A 15656-nucleotide genomic window follows, 5' to 3' on the forward strand; every position below is an offset into this window, starting at 1 on the left:
ACCCTGCTTCAAACTCCCACCCGAGCAGCAAACATTGTACAATATCCAAGCATGGGCATTACAATTGGCCAACAATACCCTCAGTTTCAAGCTCCCTTTAATTAATACTTAAGTAGTATGCCATGCACAAACATTGCTTATTCCTAATTTTCTGTGAGAGTTACGTTGTTTTAATCGCTATTGGAAGCACTGAAGCTACCAAGTACTGCCCAGCCCATGAGCCCTGGTCGCCATTATATGGAAATAGCTTAAGCACATATCCCAGGACTAATATTTCTGAATAAGAAAACAAAATCTGAAAAAGTTTTAAAGCAACTGACTATAACTATAGAATTAAAACTTCATCAGGATATGATAGGCAGTGAAGGAAAGTGGTTCCCATTATGGTGACTGAACATGCTGAAGGTAGTACTGAGACACTTATGTGAGCAACGAGATTAGGAGTGGGGAGCATTTAACAGCTTTCATCTGTCTTGACTTGCCTGATTACCTGGATATAAAAATTTTGGTTTGCATTTTCTAATTTTAAACTTGCAATGCTACTTCATGTCTCTAGAGCCAAGATTCCTGGTTTGAACAAATGGATTATTAATTGTTCAGAAAGAAGTTGGAAACTAAGTTCTGCACAGGCTCCTCAACCCAAAAAGTTGAGTTAATATCACACAAGTCACTAATGGAACAGTGACTCAGAACAAAAGTATTGATTAAAAACACTTGATAACATTGTGGTTAACCATAATGTATGTACGTCCTACCTCAGGGTAGCTTCTGGCAGATGCATAGTCATGTTTACTGGAAAGGTTTAATTTTTTCACATTTAGGTATATTTCTATTTTTGCAAACAGACAGGAAAAGAGATGAAGGGAATTTCTTTTTAAATCTAAAGGAACATAAACTAGACAACTAGACTTGTTGTAGAATACATTCAGAGGAATGTAATCTGCAAGTCATTTAAATTCACACTAGCTAATACCTGCAATGATATAATCATCTTTTCCTTTACTTCAGAGCTATAACACTAGGTTTCATTTTATTGCACATGCATGCAGTTAAAAATACCAGGTTTTGTACATGTTATTAGAGAAAAGGTCTTTCTTTTCATTCCATATGTAGCACCAAGGTATTCATTTGTAAGTTCTGTTTGTCTAAAGAGGGCACCTGGAGCCTTATATTGTCATTATAATGTCATTCCATAGCACATCTATTGTACCCCTAGCTACATGTTAGTGCATAAGTAGGTCATGCAAATCAGTGGTTCCAAAGATCAAACTTTCCCCACTGCCTGAGAGGATTATATCAGTCGGGGTGCTAAGAATCAGCCATTATATATCTATTCTATAAAAATGTAAACCACAGAGAACTTCACTTTCAGTGTGTATTTCAGGAGCAACATAGCATTTAGAAGAATAAAAACAATTAAGCAAAAAGGCACCAACACAAGTGACTGGATGTTTCAGATTCTCAATGGGCTATGATTTGTGTATTTGATGACTTTTATCAGTCATCAAGTTTTTCTAAATGCACAGAGATTAGAAATTTCATTATTCAAAAACCTGTACCACTGAACCACAAAGGCATTTGCTTCTCTGTCAAAGAAAGCAGAAGGTATTTGAAAAAGACTATTAGCTGACTAAGCAAACATGACAAAGGCATGGTAAAGTTACAGGGAAGCTGGTCAAGACTGTCTAACTCCATATCACAGGATGGACCATAGTTCAAAGGTCTGGATTAAAGGATGGAAGAGTGTGGTGACAGGTTAGTAGTATTATCTTTCTATATCCCAATCTGAATATATACCCATATATCTTTATTCTTAATGAATACAAAACATTTGTAAACTAGTTTGGCATTTTCCTAGTGCAAATATTTCAGCACTGATTCAGCATTTCCCAGATTTGTCACTTCTGATATTTTCTATAGAGCAGTTGATAGACAGAACCCTCAGAATTTTAGTAATCCTATTATTAACAAAGCTGTAGCATTCATAGATTCTTAATATTTTATAATCCCATTCAGGTATATAACTGTTGATTATTTTACTGTAATGAAGTTATGGAATGACAGATACTTTTACAGATAATAAGAATTAATAATCTCAGAGTAAGATTTGCAACACATTCAGACTTTGCATTTAGTAACGCTTAACCTAAAAATAATCAACAAAGTATTGATGTATACCTAAATGTCATTGGGAATTTCAGAGAAGCCTTTGTAGACTGAAAGTACAATCTGCCTTTTACACCTGAAATTGCAGGCAGGGTTGGAAAAAAATAACACAAGAGTGTATTTTTCATCTTGCTGTGAAAGCACCAGCACGTTTAAAACATCACTCATAACAGTAAATCAAAATCTCAGTAATGCTTGTTGAAACTTGCTTTTAAGATAGAGAGTGAACAAAAAGACCTTTTAAAATCAGTTTTAGGGAATATATAAATTGTCTGAACACTGCCATGGACAATCAGTTTTAACAGCATACGTCCAATAGCCTAGTTACTTGCTGTTCTGGAAGTCTGCCAAAGAAAGAGATCCATCCAGAAATTATGAGAGGAAAAAAATCAAGAGAAGCTGCGTAACAGCACATAACTTGCATACATCTCTAGCTATTCGAAAGCTTTTCATCCAGCACACATCATCATAAAACCAGTGCTCCTGACCCATCTTCATTTTAATAGAGAAACACCTTTTTTAAAAAGCCTGGAATTCCCTATTGACAAACAGTGTGGTAATACATACAAGATTTATCCTACTGTGCAACTTTCCCAAGGAGCATCTGAAAATTACTAATGACATGAGCATCACTGAGCCACTGAACGATGTAAGACCACCTACATTTTGTAGACAAAAGAAGAGCAGATGCCATAAACCAAATCAGCAGGAAAACTTACAGCACAATTAATATCTCCAAAAATATATTCCTGTTTTAGCTTCTAGGAAATGTTTCACTGGAAGATAATATTTATTAAAGCAGCAGCTACGTCCATTTTTTCAGATTATTATTTCTGACAGACACTGGCTACCAAGGGTTCAGTTCACTGTTTAAGACCTTCGTGACACCAGCTTGAGCAGCACCTATGTGGATTCTTTCTAAGTAAAGCCGTGTGTGCCCCAAGAAAGCCTGGTCTGGGTGTGTGCTAAAGAGCAGGGTTTTGGTTCAGCCACTAAGAGAAAATCTTCAATACCTAACAACAGCAGGCCATGACACTACTTCAGATGCTCAGCCCAGAGCCCACAAACCCAGCATGGGGCTGGCAGGCAGCTCCACTCTAATGGCTCTCACAAGTCGACCTCCTCTGTTCTCCTCGGCAGCTTTGCTGCCTCCCACCACGAGCTGCAGCATTATGGCTTCTGCCCTGAAGCAGCGAAGCGAGGAGGCGGCGAAGGCAGGCCCGGACTGCAGGCAGGGGCACGGGGGGCACAGCGGGGCACGGGGGGCACAGCGGGGCACGGGGGGCACGGCAGCTCAGCCACGCTCACAGCCCAGCCTGCCCTGCCCCACCGGCTCACCCAGCACAGCCGCCTGGGAATTAACTTTGGTCCAGAAACGTATTTTTGCTTTTCCAAAGTGAAACGTATTACGACACCCTAAATCCAGGCCTGTCTCCAATATCTCATGATATCCCAGTGCCCACCTGGCCAGTTAAGACTCTTGCACTATCTAGAGAGATTTATGGATATGAAACAAAATTAAGAGGAGTTTTGAAGCCCATGAGCTTTGTCGTCTAATAATGGAGAGCTCTAACTTTTACTTTCAGGACTATTTATTTCTTTTCCATTTAGAATAGAACGGATCAGATTAATATCTCAACCTGGAAGGGCTCAAACACAGAACAGATATTAGATCTGCAGATTTTCTCTGGTGCAGTGCCTCCCAGGTTACCAGTCTGAGACAGACCATGACCACCACTGTGAAGCGCTGAAATCACTGCATGAGCCTGGTGATGGCAATCGGGGATGCCACACTGCACAGCAATAGACTGAGCCTTTCTTTTTTGGTAGCTGACTACATCCCTTTACTGAATCTACCTGCATGTCAAAGCCAGGACTGCAATTAAGGCTGACTGAAGAATCCTCCAAGTTCCTTGGAAAATGAGAATTTAGCAAGAAATTTAAAATATTTTTTGATGTACTGTGTAACAGAAACCAGCTTGCCTCTCACAGGACCTAAGCATTTAGAACTCTTCTTCCTTGCTTTCCTTGGCTTTTTTGAAGACTTTTTTTTTTTATCTTTCTAATTTTTGTCTACATAAATTTCAAGGAATAGTGGCATGTCAAATTCTAAACTTCTTCTTCCTTAAACATAATACTTCTAGTACTGTAACCTATGTTTTTCCTACTAGACCTGATTTACACAACTCTTCTCACACTTTCTAAGAAGTCAGTGGCTGCCGTCATCTAAAGACTGCATTTTAAGTATCTGCATCAGCAGGAAAAGCATTGCCAGTAAAAAACATTCAAGAATACTGAAGTGTTACTTAAAAATAACATTAGTTTCTGGACAGATGTGAAAGAGCTTACTTTCATATTAGTCCATGTAAGCCTACATAATCTCCTAACAATCTGGAATCTAAAATACATGCTTCATGCATCACTGCATACTCATTTGACCAAAGGTTTGATAACATGCTTTGGTTTGCTATGGATGACTAAAATTCTAAAGAAACTATGTGCTGCAACAAGCTCACAGAAATGTACAATTTATGGTGAGATTTGACAAATGTTCTATACTTTTCTGAGAGCTTTTATACCACAGGGGATAGTGTAGTGAATATGAGTGGTAAAATGCTTGCTGATTTTAATAAAATCTAAGTAGTACAAATGATGGCTGCATTGAATCTCCAACTCTTATGAGGTACCAGCCCTTCCAGGCACTCTCATATCCCAGTATTCGCTGTACCTCCAGTTGTAAGAGTCCCATAAAATGAAATTTTCATCGTTTATTTTTCATAAGTTTTGATTTTGCCAGTCCGGCTACTCAAGTTTGCATTAATTCAGCTCTGTTTTTATGTAGCAGATGGTCCAGCAGGACTGACTTCTCAGTCTGCCTAATGTCTCCTCTTAAACCAAAGGTTCACTTATAACTGTTCAGTATGACACCCTTTAGATGCCAAGCAGACTGCATAGAAAAACACTTCTCTAAAGAAGTGGTAAAATATCTCAATAAATGAAAGAAATTACTGTGAACTTCCAGGGAATAGCAGACATTTTCCATCTGTCCAAACTACTACTGTTGCTATTTATAGAAGCTACCTTGATATTAAGGACTTCTGAAGGCTGATACAGTCCAGTTTAGCAGAAGGATGTGCACTTTTCTGCACAGCTTGGAATCTGGCCCTAAGTTACAACAAAGCTGAAATGAATGAGAGCTTCACAATATATATTTAACAGAAAAACTATAAGCTGCAATATTAATAATAATAATGTTTGCAATATTAATAACAAAATTTTAAAATCACATTAGTTTCTACAAACACCACCAAAACCTAAAATTCTAGGAAAATCATAGACATCTCTACGCTATCTCTTCACCTCTTATTCTCCCTGACTAGCATAAGTAATATGAATTACAAAATACCTGGCTGAATGAAGCAATATTTGCTTTTTATCATGACTGTCCAGTGTTAAAGCTGAATATAAAACATTTCATTACTTTAACACTTACTTTAGGCTTCGAAAACCAGTGCATTTAATATAAACTTTTGGTGAAAGCTTCATTTCATGTCTCAGCAGTAACAAAGTCTATTATAATAACATGCATGAGATCTAAAGGTTCAGCAGAAAGATGATTGTATCTTTTATATCCACAGCAGGGAGATAGCTATTTCCTCTCCTGTCAGGATGATTTATTCAATAAATGAAGAAAATATGAATCTTAAAATGCATTTATTTTTTCCCCCTACATCTCAAGAAACAGCAGAAATCTTAGGAAATTAAGAAAATTAACTCCATCATAGATATTACAACACCAGGCATTTTGGAAGAATTAACTGAATTTCTTGAACAAAGAACACTGCAAAACCTTCCACACTTTGGATGGTTAAATCAAGAAAGTCTGTCCTCTTTCTTCCCTATGACTTTTTGCTCCTTCCCCCATCTTTCATTTTTATCTATCTTCTTATTACAGAGAAGTTTATGAATTGTTCTGTATAGACAAGGATTCATACAGTTTATATCCAAAAACAACCTCAATTTACTTTTGGTACATTAATTAGCAGAAAAAAAATATCTACTGGGCATTTTAAAAGCTGAAGTTTAAGCAGAAGAGGTTCAAAAGAATGAAGTACCAGGTATAAAGAAGGAAAAAGAGTTTAAAAAACAATCAGTTCGTTCTCTGTATTATGCTTTTTCGTAAGCCACAGTGAACAGTACAAGCAGTACCACCAATAGAACAGAGTCTATCTATAAGGTTCAATAACCTCATCCATAAGTTCAGAGCCAAAATTTTTGGTTTTCATTTCCATCTGACACCTTATCTGAATCACCTTCTCAATCGCTTGAGTATATTTTGCTAAATTATAACAGGAAGAGTGGAAGTAAGGTAAAACCTAGCATGAAATCTTATATTTTTCCTAGAAAGTTCGGTGGTCTTAATTTCAGAAAACACAACTGCAGCAAGAAAGGACCAGAAAAAAGAGAAATGGAGCTTATGTCTCTGGCAGCATTATAGAGCCAATGGTACTGCGGTAACTAATACTGACACTGAATACTTTCAGGAGCTTCTCATTCACTGCAGCAATACTGTAAAACAGCAAACAGTGTCAGGAGAGGTCACAGTAACTACATGCTCTCTAATGAAGTTTTTTTTCATGGTATAAAACCAGAAAATCTAGCATACCAAAACTCACATAAAAGAGTATGATCACTAACTCTCACATTTGTTACCTTCTGAATTGTATTTTTTTTTTTTTAAAGAGACTTTGACAGCATCAGGAAACATGACACTGTAGTGAAATTCATAACACAGACTGAGCAGATGTCATGACAAGATGAGAACAAAGCAAAGTGACCACAAATGGTGAGAGCTTGTGAGGATGAACCAAGCATCACTAAGAATAAACAACAATGAAAGAGTGAAATTGTTCTCTTTTCTCATCCAAATTTCTCAACTGCTTCATTCAAAGCCCCTTCTAATAAGCTAGTAATTAGGAACATTTTAATTATACAATTTAGGATGAAGGCAACCATGATAATAAAAATCACAAGGCCATGCTTAGATGAGGTAGGTTCTATTAACATGGGATGTATTTACTTGCTGATTTTAAACATAGCTCTTTTTGCATTACCCTAAACCAATGTGGATTTAAAATCTCCATAATCATGTTTAGCAAGGCACTGTGCAAAGCAATAAAAGCAGTTATTCAGTAGGGTTTACAAGGCATACAGGGTCACATCTAGTTGACTTTTTTTATTTGGTGTTTAGGTCAACTTTACAGACTTACATGTAAATATATTTAAATGCACATTCTCTACATTGTTTGAAAAGCCAGCATATGTCCTCAATTTTCCCCTGTCTACACATATATTTGTCTCAGAATCTATGCCCATTGTTTCTGTGAGGACAAACAGGTGTGTTGATTCAGTTATCTTCCATCAGCTGTATTTATTCTTCGTCATCAAAGAATTGGTTTCTAATGCCTACAACTCAATACTCTTCTTCCATTGTCATTTATTATAAATGCACACAACAAACATGCATGTTTAGACTAAGCTTAAGCATGATCCTCTAAGTTATAAATACATTCTGGGGGGCTGTTAAAAGGAAATCAGAAAGGTGTATTACCCAATAAAGTGAGATCATAAAGCCATACACTTTAGTCATGTCAAAGAAATTAATGTATTTCCCCAGACTCCTTTTGTAAAATCCCAATCATCCAAATAAATGACCTGTGAAATAAGTCTCTATCTAAATTAGTCTATAACCTTCAAGTCTTTCCACCACCAAAATCTCTCAAGTATTTAATGTGACCACATTACTCTCATAAAGCAATCTCTAAGTTTCATCAGTTCACTCCTCAAGGAACATATCACAAAGGAACAGTACAATTTCCCCTCTATTTACTTTATGTTTATGAAAAACATCACAGGAATCTCCAAAGCACCATTAGACTGTGGAGAACCATTGCAAAATGCAGCAGTCTGATGCTGAAAGCATCCTCTCAAGAATGTGCTCTCCTACCCAGTGTGTAACTACTGATTCGGCTTATCCTCAAACTTATCAGAAGCTCTGAAACTGCAGTCAGTAGCCATAATAACTTGCACCACTAAAGGCCCTGGTGTACATTGTTCAGTGTGGAAAACATGAAGAAGAAAGCACCACTTGTACACTATTTCTCACATGCCATTTCTTCATAACCACATATTATTATACGTATTATTATTCCATATACACATTTAACTACTCATTAAAATTCTTCTGTAGTTTACAAGGAGAGGAACCCACACAGTGCTGGAATATGCAACTGAATTAGGAGCATTTTGATTTTGTACCATGGACATAAATCACTTGCTAATTTGATTCTTACATTTGGACACCAGCCTTTAATCTCATGCCTCATTGCCCAGGAAACAGTTGCATTTGTTCTTGGCTTTCTGATTGTGATATATATATCTGATAGTAAAACAGTCATTCATTCAGACTCACCTGATGCTTTAGATTTTCCCATTTGAAGTGGGGCCTGAGGACATGAAAGGTGTTTTTTCTGCGAAGTGTCCTTTAGATGATGTTCACAGAAAAAGTAGGACATCAGTGATCATTGTGTCCCGTGGCTCCAAGTGACACAGGTAGAATACAGAAGCAAATCTACATGAGTGGATAATGAAAAAAGTTAACTTCCTTAAATTTTTGCATAGTGAATAAATATTCAATGAAATATTTATACAAGAATCAGAAATTTCTAAAATCAATTTGTTTAAAAACCACAGGGTAGAATCCCACAAGCAAAGACATCTATAGATGCACCCACAAAAGCCAGCACAGCAAATCCAATCCCATTTCAAGCTGTTGTCAAGCAACAATGCAAGATCCACTTATATGATGACCCTCTGCAAAAAACCCCACCTTTTTATCTGAAATAACAGATATTTCTATATATATTTGAAATAACATATATATTAAATAACAAATATTTCTATAGCATAAGTTATAATAGTATTTTTAAACTATTTTCAGCTCTAATTTAGTTGAATATTTCCAAATAAAGACAAACAAAACCCCCAACCACGTTTTACTTCAGCAACTGCTAAGTTATTGGTACAATATAGTAAAGTTGTTCAAGTTTATGAGGCATCTTTCAGAGAGCTAAGTGATAAATGAGGTAATTAGAAAAGACTTTATGAAAATCCTTTACCAAAAAGAAGAAAAATCAACAGTCAAAGGACTAAGAGCAGTAGAATCACCTCTGTACTCAACAGAAAATTTATAATCAATGCAAAAAGTGCATTCAATACTCTATTGAGTTTCTAAGGGTTACAGGAATTGATTCTTTTTTAAATTCATGTTTTCTGAATTATTTCCAGAATTTCTTCACTTTTAATATTAATTAGAAGATAACTAGGTAAATGTTTAACCTCCAATATTATGTTTATTACCCTACTTTTTTCCCTGTAATTTCTCAAAAAAAGTACCAATTCTTTATTTCATAGTCTAAATCACCTTTTGATTTCTCCAATCTACTTCACATTTTCTTTTTAGAATATTCAGGTACTTGTTGGCACAAACAGAAGAAAAACTTCAGAAGTAAATGTATGAGAATATATAGAAATAAAATGGTAAGTTCAGACACACAAACAAAACAAATTTATCCAGGGAGTAAAATAATGCACTACTCTTTTGCTTATCCAAACAGGCACAATTAAGTAGCACTACATAATTTTTTTTTTTAATCGCTGTTATTCTTTGAGATTAAAAACTCAAAAAATATTTTGGCAAATAAACATGAACACTTAAGAAATCATGACCTAAATATTGATATTGCACAAAAAGAAAAAAGACCACATTAACCAGATAAATCACTTGTTCCATGAGTTACAGGAACAACTAGGATGATACATAGCCAGAAATTTCATTTTAATAATTTTTAAGCAAACTAAAATGCCTATTTTTAGCATTTATATGTAATTCCATGTATTGCTATGACTCACAAATCTTTGTAATTTTAAAAGTAGTTACCACTAATAAAAGGGGAGAATTTGCCAGCAGTTAGCACCTCAAAATTAACAGGATAATGGGGGCAAATCCATTAATAACTTAGCAAATAATATATTAATAAATATCAACTTTTACATGGCATCCTCTTTAAAAAATATGATATGGAAGCAAAAGTGCCTATCCTTAGCTATCAAGTCCCTGCAGCAAGTAAGCACCTGAATTAGTTTATTTTTGATCCTAAAAGTTCATTTGAAATGCTTCATCTCTACTAGTCATGAGGTTCACAAAACAAATAAAAAGCCACAGAGCTCCATTTCCAAGAGCTGGAAGTGGCACAGGCCTCCTGAGGCACTAGGCAAGCCCAAGGTGGGATTGTTCCCTGGGGGGCACACCCTGTCTGGCAGAGCCCCCCGAGAGCCCAGGGCTCTCACTCCATCCCACGTGTCCAGCCACAGACTCCCTGAGCCAGGCTGACAAGGTGGGGGGAAAAAAGGGAAGGATGCTTTCCTGCAGGAAATTCATGGCTTGAGGATGGTGCATCATTACTTCAGATTAATCTGGTTTTTCCCTGCCGTAAAATAGCACTGAGGTGATGAAGCACCTGCTCTTCAGCTCTGCCCAGCCCCTGTCCTCAGCCCTGGGCAGCTCCGCAAGAAGGGGAAGGCAGCAGTGCCATATAACCTGTATTTAGGAAAATCCCTGATCACAGACTTCCATTCAGAGATTATTTTTTATACAGGAATACAATTTGAAAATATAAACCTTGAGATCTCCTGCAAAAATACACAGGAATTACTTTAATGGGGCAACAAAAACTTTATCAGCTGAAGTCCGGTCTTGTAACTCCTACAGGATTTATAGGATTAAATTTGGTGTCTTTTTAAAGTCTCACTACTGTATAATTCTTTACTCTTAAGCCTCTTCTTCATCATCTTTCAGTCCCAGAAGTTCCCTCAAACCATGCAAATACATTTTTGAAGCACGGATTAGATTTCTCATGTTTAATAAAAAGTCTGCTTAAATTATTTTTCAGCTTTGTTACAAATGAATACTGTGAAGTATTTCAATGAAGTGAACATATCTCTATTCTGTTCAAACAAATCTACTCCAATATTAACATTTTAAGGATTTATGCAAAATATTACCAATACACATATTGCACATCCAGTATTTGTCCCACATTAGCAAAGCAAAACAGAATCTTTCAGATCCCCAGCTGTATTGCAAGTCAGAAACATACTTCAGCTCCTCCATTCTGTTTTGTATAACATTATCCATAAAACTTTCACTATTTTTTTTTCAGAATTACTACAGTCAATCAACCTGACTCACACCACAGCTTCTCTCCCTACAGAAAGGGCTGAATAACTCAAAGGAACCTGAACCTCATCTGCATTCCCAAACTTGCATCACAAATTTGGAAACCATTTCACAAAGTTACTTTATAAACCTCTATAATTTGATTAAACCCTGTGAGATGGGGCTCACACTGTGCTGGTGACCAAGCAAGGCCACTTGTGCAGCAGCACTTGGCTGAGTCCCCAGGACAGGGCCAGCACCTTCCTCATCCCTGGAGGAGCCTGACAGAGCTCCTGGCAGAGCCTCACCTGCCAGACACCTGAGGAGGTGCAGAGGCTGCTCTGTCCCAGCCACCAGCTGAGCTTTTACTGAGAGCAGCTCAGCACTGGGGACACACCTGAACTCAAGGCAACACCATCTAGACTAAACTATCTCCTTCCCCCTCCCACCTATCTCTGCACACATGGGCACTCTGGTGGGCACTCTGCACTCTGGGCCACCAGCCTTTAAAATTATCCCAGAATTTGCTTCCAAGCTCACTTTTTGACAGCTAGGCCACTCATATTTTGTATTTAGTTAGAATGGAAATACAGCATTAAATTATTTCTAATGAACACCACATTCTAGTTCTGGTTTTATGTTCAGTTCTGTAGGAGAGATCTTACACTCTAAGCAATGTGCTTTAATGGGATTTTGAATTCATTACTATATCTTATTTGCTTTTATAAATTATGTCCACTTTTTTCCTGCCTATATTCTGAGACTTAAATATTTTATTATAATCCTATTAAAACAAACAAACCTATAAGCATTTAAAGACTGGTTTAAAAGTGAAAACACCTCACATTTCTGGACTGCTAAAACCGCTGTATAGCTATACATTTTCTCTCTGTCTCTCAAAAAATTGATTTTTAGAGCTTTGCCATGAGCCTTTACAGTGTTTAAGACAAATGGATTGCATTATTGAAACCAACCCTCAGGAATCCTACTTCAAAATAAATCAAAAACCAGAACAATTCTTTCCTGCAGGCCCACTAAAAACTTACGTAGAAAAAATAATTAACAGCTTCACAAGAACAAAGCAAGTTTTATGTGACTAATAGCATGCTTGTAACAGCAAAATACTAATAACCCTTGTGTACAAGGGCAGTCATCTCCAAGTAGGAAAAATTAATTAATAAATTATCACGCAAAGCTATCATTTTTAAGTAGCTGTCAACTGTTTCAGATTCATTTTCTCCAAGGTCTGGAAAATGAGGTCACGATCATTTTCTGCCAATTAATTCAGAGAAAACTGTTGTAAAAATCACAGACTTTCTGAAAAGCAAACATTTCCTGTGGGCTCAATAATATTCTAGCTAGAAAAAAAGTCAATTTCAAAGTTCAAAATAAAGGGTCATATCACTCAGCCATAGCAAACCATCAGTATTTACATACCTACAGAGTACTCTCTCTTCAGGTACATAGACATACAAGTATGCTATATAAGCAATTACCCAAATTAAGTCACATTTAATGACTTAAATTGTCCCACACAAACATGTGGAAAATTAATATGAATGAGCTAATCCTTTACTCTTTTATGGCTGTGCAACCCACAAACTGGTGTCAGTGGAGCTGGTCTTCCCTCCCTTGCCCTTGTGCTCACTGTGCACAGCACTCACCTCTGACAGAACACGAGGCTGCCCAGCCTCCCTGCAGCCACAGCACCCCTGGCTGGGCCCTGCTCCTCTGCCCCACCTCCTGCACACATCAAAGCTGTTTGCACTCATTGGCTCCAGGTGCCTGCGGTCCTCCCACGAGGTCATCAAAACCACCCTGTTCACCTGCCATAGCCCCATGACCAATACAATGAGCATCTACAAGAGGCAGCTGCATCAATTCCCACCTGCCAGGAGAATCCTACTGGAGGCTTGAACGTGAACACTTGTGAGAAAAGATAGAAACATTAGTATGGGAAGGAGAGACATAAAAGGCTTTAATACTTGGTATTATGGGCATAGTAACAGATTTTAGATATTTGCTTATACTTTCAGCAGTAGTCCAGGTTGCTCTTAGTGCATAAAGAATATATGGTTCAGTTTCCTCTGCAAAATGCAGCTGAAAGAATGGAAGAGCATTCCCTGAACACTATAAATTTTAACCATGATTTCTTCAATTTCCATTGTATAGGAAGATGTGGCTGGTTATATTGTTGTTGCTTCACCTGTCCTCACCAATTAATACTCATTTCAACTTAAAATTGCCAACAAATCAGTTCAGAACCCTTACTTTACCTATCTGCCTGCCGGATTTGGCATCTAGATGGAGGAATCAGCTAAAAACTCCAGTGAAAGATTCTGGTATTGTTGAGCACAGTTTCCTAAGAAAGCTGCTCTTCATGGAAAGTATAACTATAGTGGCTTGGCCTATCTATCAGCCTGGGTATGAATATGGACTAAAAGCGTACAAAATTTGGCTCTCCACAGCTTAAGCTATTCACATTTACCTCTAACTTTAGTTTTAACTTTAATCTCTCAGACTCCTGATTTGTTTTAGCTGTGTTAGATCACATTTCCTGTCTCTGCTGTAAATGACATTCCATTTTCATCCAAGCAGGGGTCCCTGAGGTCCTCTTGATCCAATCAATTAGAAGACTTATTTTTCTTGTGGCTAAGCTACAAGAAAAAGCTACATTTTCCTTTCATCCATTTAACCAGCCTACATACAGTCTCTATGAGGTGAAAAGTAGAGCCATGGCTTGGGGCATTTATTTGCTCTATGACTTTTCAAAAGGAACTAAGTTGCCGATATAAAACTATAGATCCCTAGCATACATTCAGAAAGCTTTACACAGCTTCTGAAAGTGCAGGAAGAAGCAGCTGGATGCAAAGGGTGCTGTGTTCCACTTTTGCACATGCAAAACCAGGTCAGTGCTGCACACCCAACCACTCACTGTGAGGTCCTGCACTGTGGTGTTCATATTAGTTACTCAAGTAGAGGTGAGTCAGTGCAGTTTATCTGTCCATTTTTTTCTATACACAATATTCACTACTGCAGAAGTATTACACTGATATTTAGAACTAGATTTTTTTTTCCTACATAAAGCTAAACGCATAAAGAAAAGGTGATAATCATGTCTTTCTGTTGAGGATCAACATTAATCCCTGCAACTTTTGACACATCACCAATTTATATCTCAGTTTGGTTTACCATAAGTTATACCTTAAACCAAACTCCCCAGATTTCTGAGATCTACACAAAATCCTTTCTACACCACTTCCCTCACTTGCTATCCCTCACAAGTGCCCCAGAGCATTCCCTGTCCCATCATGCAAGCACTGCTTTTCAGAGGCTGTCTAAGCCTTCCTCACTTCATCATCAGGACACCGACTTCACTGTCCCCATAGGGGATGCAGCATCTATCCCACTAACTGGAAAATTCAGCAGTGGTCCAAGAACCAGCTCTGGCCCGGGACAGACAAGTGTTGTAGTGTGTTTAAGAGAGCAGCCTCACCTTTGCAGTGCCTGATAAATCACAAATGCTGCCAGTGCTCTGTACTTCTAGACAGAAAAAGCTAGTAGATATCCTACAGTCTGGTCTTTAAAACTGACATGTAGGTGATTTCTCACACTTAGATTGGGTGTTAGAATCTGAGGATATAATCTTCCATTTTATTCAATGTTTCACAGCAGAAAATACCATAGTATGAAAAGAAAAAGCTGAGACAGGAAAAAGTCAAGTCTTGGTTGCACATCTGATGCAGATGAACATGTACTGACTTGAGCAAATCACAAACCCTCTTCATTCAGTTTTAAAATAATGATGATAGGTGATGATGATGATGAAGATAAAGTAAGTCACTGTTCTGGTATTTTATTATGAAATGTTGTTAATTTCAGTCCATATCTATGTTCAAGAAGAAAATATCTTACAAAAATAATTTTATTCCCTTCAGTTATTTTTAAAATTATTTCTGGTAAAGAGTGAGTCCAACATTTTATTTTTGTGACTAGACAAAAATTGCTTTCCTCTTTTGTAAGAAGCAATACCAGATCACAATTTCTGTAATGAGCTGTACAGAGGTGGTGAAAATGCAATGAAGAAACAGGACCAAAATTCAACACTAGTCACTCCATTTTTTTGTAACATTCCTGAGCACTCAAAGTTTCCTATTTCAGATCAATGCATAAATTATATTTAAATTTTATTGTGACTTTCACAATGTTCCCA

General features: G+C 37.2%; 1 protein-coding gene across 16 annotated transcripts in view; it reads left to right on the plus strand.

Annotated features, from left to right (window-relative positions):
- Positions 1-15656, plus strand: part of B3GALT1 (beta-1,3-galactosyltransferase 1) — a 185264-nt gene that overhangs the window by 137455 nt on the left and 32153 nt on the right. Inside the window, exon 5 of one of the 16 annotated variants that reach the window (XR_014956543.1) lies at positions 6910-12057. The exons of the other annotated variants lie outside the window; for them this stretch is intronic. The gene's annotated coding sequence lies outside the window, so the exon portion shown is untranslated. Of the gene's footprint in view, positions 1-6909; positions 12058-15656 lie in introns of those variants that run through there. 16 annotated transcript variants of the gene reach the window in all.

The sequence above is a fragment of the Lonchura striata genome, chromosome 7, assembly GCF_050655825.1.
Source record: "Lonchura striata isolate lonStrDom1 chromosome 7, ASM5065582v1, whole genome shotgun sequence".
Lineage (NCBI taxonomy): Eukaryota > Metazoa > Chordata > Aves > Passeriformes > Estrildidae > Lonchura > Lonchura striata.